Genomic DNA, 6,914 nt, shown 5'->3' on the forward strand with positions numbered 1-6,914 from the left:
GGTCCCAGTGTGGGCCAGCTGAAGTCACTCAATTAGGGGGAACTTCAAAGAATGGGGCAGACAAACCCCAAAACTGGTGGATAATTCAATACTTAGCCGTGATCTACACTATGGGGTTAGGTTGAATTTAGCCACGTTAGGTCGATTTTAAAATGAATGCGTCTACACAACCAACCCCGTTCGGTTGACCTAAAGGGCTCTTAAAATCGACTTTTGTACTCCTCCCCGGCGAGGGGAGTAGCACTAAAATTGACCTTGCTGGGTCGAATTTGGGGTAGTGCAGACACAATTCGATGGTATTGGCCTCTGGGAGCTATCCCAGAGTGCTCCAATGTGACTGGTCTGGACAGCACTTTGACCTCTGATGCACTAGCCACGTACACAGGAAAAGCCCCGGGAAATTTTGAATTTCATTTCCTGTTTGGTCAGCATGGCGAGCTCAGCAGCACAGGTGACCATGCAGTCCCCCCAGAATCAGAAACAAGCTGCAGCATGGACCGAAAGGGAGACACTGGATCGAATTGCTGTATGGGGAGAAGAATCTGTGCAGGCCGAACTCCAATCAAAAAGAAGAAATGCTAATATATATGCCAAAATCGCACAGGGCATGGTGGAGAGAGGCTACAACATGGACACACAGCAGTGCTGCTTGAAAGTTAAGGAGCTCAGGCAAGCCTACCAAAAGATAAAGAAGGCAAATGGTCGCTTCGGGTCAGAGCCCCTTACATGCCGCTTCTATGATCAGCTGCATGGCATTCTAGGGGGGGACCCTATCACTACCCCACCACTGTCTGTGGACACCTGCAAAGGGGGGGGGGGGTCTCACACAACAGGGAGAAGGATTTTATGGATGAGGAAGAAGAGGAGGAGGAGGAGGAGGAGAACACGCAGCAAGCAAGTGGTGAATCCATTCTCCCCGGCAGCCAGGACCTTTTCATCACCCTGGACTCAATATCCTCCGAAGGCGGGATCCCCGACCCTGAAGCCAGAGAAAGCAGCTCTGGTGAGTGCACATTTGTAACTACAGTACAGGGTTTAAAAGCAATAGTGTTTAATGTTTGATTTGCCCTGAAGAATTGGGATGCATTCGCGACCAGTACAGCTACTGGAAAAGTCTGTTAATGTGGCTGGGGATGGAGCGGGAATCCTCCAGGGACATTTCCATGAAGCTCTCCTGGAGGTACTCTGAAAGCCTTTGTAGAAGGCTTATTTTGTCCACCATGGTAGGACACTTTACCATGCCAAGCCAGTAGCAAGTAGTCTGGAATCATTACAGCACAAAGCATGTCAGCGAATGGTCCTGGTCACATTCAAGCAACATTCGGTCTTTATCTTTCTGTGTCAGCCTCAGGAAAGTGATATCATTCATGGTCACTTGGTTGAAATAGGGGAATGTTTGTAAGGGAACAGTAAAAGGACCCTGTTCATGCTGAGAATAGCCACGCGGTGGGGTGTGGGGAGGTGTGTGCTGCATATCCACCCAAAAACCACAGACACTCCTTTTAAATGTGAAACCCAACCGGCATTGCTTCCTATGGGAAAGGATGGCACTACAGTTTGAAACCATTCCCACATGTTATGAAGGTGGAAGAAGCCAACCCCATGTAGCAAAAGGCTTACCATGGCTGCCTGGAAATCGAATTCTGTTGCCCAGCTGTTTGTGATGTGTCACCATACAGGCAGGTGCTCAATATAAAAGCCATAATGCGACCTTGTACCTAAAGCACATGTGCTGTCTGCTGTGAATTGCTTGATTCACTGTGAAAGAGTCTCCTTTTTGTTCTCAGAAATGTATCATCTTAAATTTTACTCTCCCTCTTTATCTCCCCCGAGGTGCAAATGTTTCTATGCTCCTCCTTTCATCTCCATCCCTGAGGTTATCACAGATTAGAAGGCGAAAAACCACACTCGCAATGACATGGCTTCCGAGCTTATGCACACCCCCCTCACTGATAGGGCCCAGATTAATTCATGGAGGCATTCAGTGGCAGAGGCCAGGAAAGCATTAAGTGAGTGCGAAGAGCAGAGGCAGGAGGCGATGCTAAGGCTAATGGGGGAGCAAACAGACATGATGAAGCATCTGTTGGAGCTGCAGGAAAGCCAACAAGAGCACAGACCCCCACTGCATCCATTGTATAACCGCCTGCCCTCCTCCCCAAGTTCCATATCCTCCTCACCCAGACACTCAAGAATGCGGGGGGAGGCTCCGGGCACCCAGCCACTCCACTCCAGGATGGGCCAAGCAACAGAAGGCTGTCATTCAAACAATTTTGATTTGTAGTGTGGCTGCAATAAGCAATGTGACCTTGTCCTTCCCTCCTCCCGCACCCTACCCCACATGGGCTACCTTATCAGTTATCTCACTTTTTTTTTAATTAATAAAGAAAGAATGCATGGTTTCAAAACAATGGTTACTTTATTTCCTTTGCCAGCTGTGATCGAATGTGGGAGGGTGGTTGGCTTACAGGGAATTAAAATCAACAAAGCGGGCGGGTTTGCAGCAAAGAGAAACATACACAACTGTCACACCGTAGCCTGGCCAGTCATGAAACTGGTTTTCAAAGCCTCTCTGATGCGCAGCCTAGCTGTGCTCTTCTAATCACCCTGGTGTCTGGCTGCTCAAAATTAGCCACCAGGTGATTTGCCTCAACCTCCCACACCGCCATAAAACATTTCTCCCTTACTCTCACAGATGTTATGGAGCGCATAGCAAGCAGCAATAACAATGGGAATATTGGTTGCGCTGAGATCTAACCTAGTCAGCAAACAGCGCCAGTGAGCTTTTAAACATCCAAAGGCACATTCTACCACCATTCTGCACTTGCTCAGCCTATAGTTGAACTACTCCTTACTACTGTCCAGGCTGCCTGTGTACGGCTTCATGAGTCATGGAAGCAAGGGGTAGGCTGGGTCCCCAAGGATACCTATTGGCATTTCAACATCCCCAATGGTAATTTTCTGGTCTGGGAAGTCAGTCCCTTCTTGCAACTGCTCGAAGAGCCCGGAGTTCCTAAAGATGTGAGAATCATGCACCTTTCCTGGCCATCCCACGTTGATGTCGGTGAAACGTCCCTTGTGATCCACCGGTGCTTGCAGCACCAGTGAGAAGTACCCCTTGCAGTTTACGTACTGGTTGGCAAGGTAGTCTGGTGCCAAAATAGGGATATGTGTTCTGTCTATCGCCCCACCACAGTTAGTGAACCCCATTGCAGCAAAGCCATCCAGTATGACCTGCACATTTCCCAGAGTCACTACCCTTGATAGCAGAACGTCAGTGATTGCACTGGCTACTTGGATCACAGCAGTCCCCACAGTAGACTTGCCCACTCCAAATTGATTCCTGACTGACAGGTAGCAGTCAGGCATTGCAAGCTTCCACAGGGCTATCGCCACTCGCTTCTCGACTGTCAGGGCAGCTCTCATCTTGGTATTCCTGCGCTTCAGGGCGGGGGAAAGCAACTCACAAAGTTCAAGGAAAGTGGCCTTACGCATGCGAAAGTTTTGCAGCCACTGGGAATCATCCCATACCTGCAACACTATGCGGTCCCACCAGTCTGTGCTTGTTTGCCAGGCCCAGAATCGGCGTTCCACTGTATCAACCAGCCCCACTGCTGCCATGATGTCCCAATCGCTACAGCCCATGCTTTCAGGAATGTCTGTGTCCATGTCCTCATCACAATCACCCTCATGCTGGCGTCTCTTAGCCCAGTTCCGCACATACTCTAGGATAATGTGCGAGGTGTTTACAATGCTCACAACAGCAGCTGTGAGCTGAGCGGGCTCCATGCTTGCTGTGGTATGGCGTCTGCATGGGTAACCCAGGAAAAAAAGGGGTGAAACGATTGTCTGCCGTTGCTTTCACAGAGGGCGGGGCGACTGACGACATGACCAAAACCACCCTCAACAATGTTTTTGCCCCATCAGGCATTGGGAGCTTAACCCAGAATTCCAATGGGCAGCGGAGACTGCGGGAACTGTGGGATAGCTACCCACAGTGCACTGCTCCATAAGTCGATGCTAGCCACGGTATTGAGGACACACTCCGCTGACTTAGTGCGCTTAGTGGGGACATACACAATCGACTGTATAAAATCGACCTAATTTCGTAGTGAAGACATACCCTTAGATTTACCAGCATAAAACATCTTCTTAATTACCTCGCTGGTTATTCAGAAGTCAATAACACAGTTCCCTTAAAGTACCCAGCCTCAGGCCTCCATCCAGGTACCCAAGTCAAATATGATAAAGATTTCTGAAAATCTTATTTCATCATGTAAAAGAAAAGTTTCTACCAATCCCAAAGGGTCTGACACATTACCTCCCAGGTTAATTCCAGATTTTACCCAAAGACACAGATACAGCCAATTCTTATTAACTAAACTAAAGTTTACTAAAAAAGAAAAGAGAGAGAGTATGGTTAAAAGATCAATATACATACAGACATTAGTTTAATTCTTGAGGTTCAGATACATAGCAGAGATGACAGGTTTCAGAGTAACAGCCGTGTTAGTCTGTATTCGCAAAAAGAAAAGGAGTACTTGTGGCACCTTAGAGACTAACCAATTTATTTGAGCATAAGCTTTTGTGAGCTACAGCTTACTTCATCGGATGCATACTGTGGAAAATACAGAAGATGTTTGTTTTTATACACACAAACCATGAAAAAATGGGTGTTTATCACTACAAAAGGTTTTCTCTCCCCCCACCCCACTCTCCTGCTGGTAATAGCTTATGTAAAGTGATCACTGTCCTTACAATGTGTATGATAATCAAGGTGGGCCATTTCCAGCACAAATCCAGGTTTTCTTCCCCCCCCCCTCAAACAAACCCACTGTCCTGTTGGTAATAGCTTATCTAAAGTGATCACTCTCCTTACAATGTGTATGATAATCAAGGTGGGCCATTTCCAGCACAAATCCAGGGTTTAACAAGAACATCTGGGGGGGGGGGTTAGGAAAACAAGGGGAAATAGGTTACCTTGCATAATGACTTAGCCACTCCCAGTCTCTATTCAAGCCTAAGTTAATTGTATCCAATTTGCAAATGAATTCCAATTCAGCAGTTTCTCGCTGGAGTCTGGATTTGAAGTTTTTCTGTTGTAATATCGCAACTTTCATGTCTGTAATCGCATGACCAGAGAGATTGAAGTGTTCTCCGACTGGTTTATGAATGTTATAATTCTTGACGTCTGATTTGTGTCCATTTATTCTTTTACGTAGAGACTGTCCAGTTTGACCAATGTACATGGCAGAGGGGCATTGCTGGCACATGATGGCATATATCACATTGGTAGATGTGCAGGTGAACGAGCCTCTGATAGTGTGGCTGATGTGATTAGGCCCTGTGATGGTGTCCCCTGAATAGATATGTGGGCACAGTTGGCAACGGGCTTTGTTGCAAGGATAGGTTCCTGGGTTAGTGGTTCTGTTGTGTGGTATGTGGTTGCTGGTGAGTATTCGCTTCAGGTTCGGGGGCTGTCTGTAGGCAAGGACTGGCCTGTCTCCCAAAATTTGTGAGAGTGTTGGGTCATCCTTCAGGATAGGTTGTAGATCCTTGATAATGCGTTGGAGGGGTTTTAGTTGGGGGCTGAAGGTGACGGCTAGTGGCGTCCTGTTATTTTCTTTGTTAGGCCTGTCCTGTAGTAGATGACTTCTGGGAACTCTTCTGGCTCTATCAATCTGTTTCTTCACTTCTGCAGGTGGGTATTGTAGTTGTAAGAATGCTTGATAGAGATCTTGTAGGTGTTTGTCTCTGTCTGTATGTCTGTCTGAGCAGAGATGGTGAGCTTTGTAGCTGCAAAGAGTTCTTTCAGAAATAGTTCATAGGTTATAGTCCAAAGTCGAATATCTTATTCAGGGTGGACCAGTCAGCACTGGGATACCAATCTGGTGGCTTAAGCTTCCCCTGATGAGGCATCAAGAAGATCTGAGATAAACAGGATCAGGACCCAGGGGTATTTTCATACAGTGTTCTAGCATTCACTTGACCCTACAGTCCTGGGTAAACAATAGGCTTTTGATGTAAACTTCTGTTTTCTAAACACCACCAGTAATTAGTTACACAGATTAGCATAGGGCAATTTATCCATTAGGCAGTCTATCACAAACTTCAAAGAGAAATACAGACAATGACATTATTTCACCCAAGATTAATCTAAATGTTAATATTCCCTTTTGATCTCTGAATTAGTAGCTATGGTGGCAGACAGGAACTTTCTATTTACATGGATTAATCTAAGATACACACAATTAGTATTACCTCTAATTCTAACAACATAGGTTTGCATTTCAAAGTTTAAGCCTATTTACCATGAATGGCCCTAATTACCATTCCTAGTGTCTTTAAAGGTCGGTTTTGGGTTAGTTAGCCCGCCAGCTGTTTAACCCTTTCTGGCCATGAGTTATATTTTGTTTAAGATTCGTTGCAATTATATAACAGTGGCAGCAATAATGATTTGCATGGTTATATTTTAATCAGACAATGTCACAGGAGTTTTCACCTTTCTCTTGATAGAACTGTTCAAATGTCTGGCAGAAAAATTAGGTTGTAAATAAAGATTTTGGTGAAAATACCTAAGAACCGTTGGTGACTCTGAAGTCATAATAAATATATTTAGAATTTATATAACCCTTTACATTTTTAAAGCATTACACAAACAATATTTGTATTTCTTTCCAGCTTTACATATGCATATATGTTACTTATATGTTAAAGGAACATGAAGGTTGCAAAGTTAAGCACTCAAAAGCTAGGAAATGCCAGAATTAAGGTTGCCTGTGCAACCTTCGCTATACGACACAGCTGATCTATCTCAGTCCTGGTCCCTTGTGTGGAGGTTTCCCTTTTGTGTAGCAACTATTCAGTAGTTCGTGCATATAGAAGTCTACTAGGGGTTGAGACTGATCTCAGCTTCA

General features: G+C 45.6%; 1 pseudogene; it reads left to right on the top strand.

Annotated features, from left to right (window-relative positions):
• The first annotated feature begins 457 nt into the window (after positions 1 to 457).
• LOC141982895 (myb/SANT-like DNA-binding domain-containing protein 7) lies at positions 458 to 6,722 on the top strand (annotated as a pseudogene).
• Positions 6,723 to 6,914: the final 192 nt, after the last annotated feature.

This window comes from Natator depressus, chromosome 1 (assembly GCF_965152275.1).
Source record: "Natator depressus isolate rNatDep1 chromosome 1, rNatDep2.hap1, whole genome shotgun sequence".
NCBI classification, from domain to species: domain Eukaryota; kingdom Metazoa; phylum Chordata; order Testudines; family Cheloniidae; genus Natator; species Natator depressus.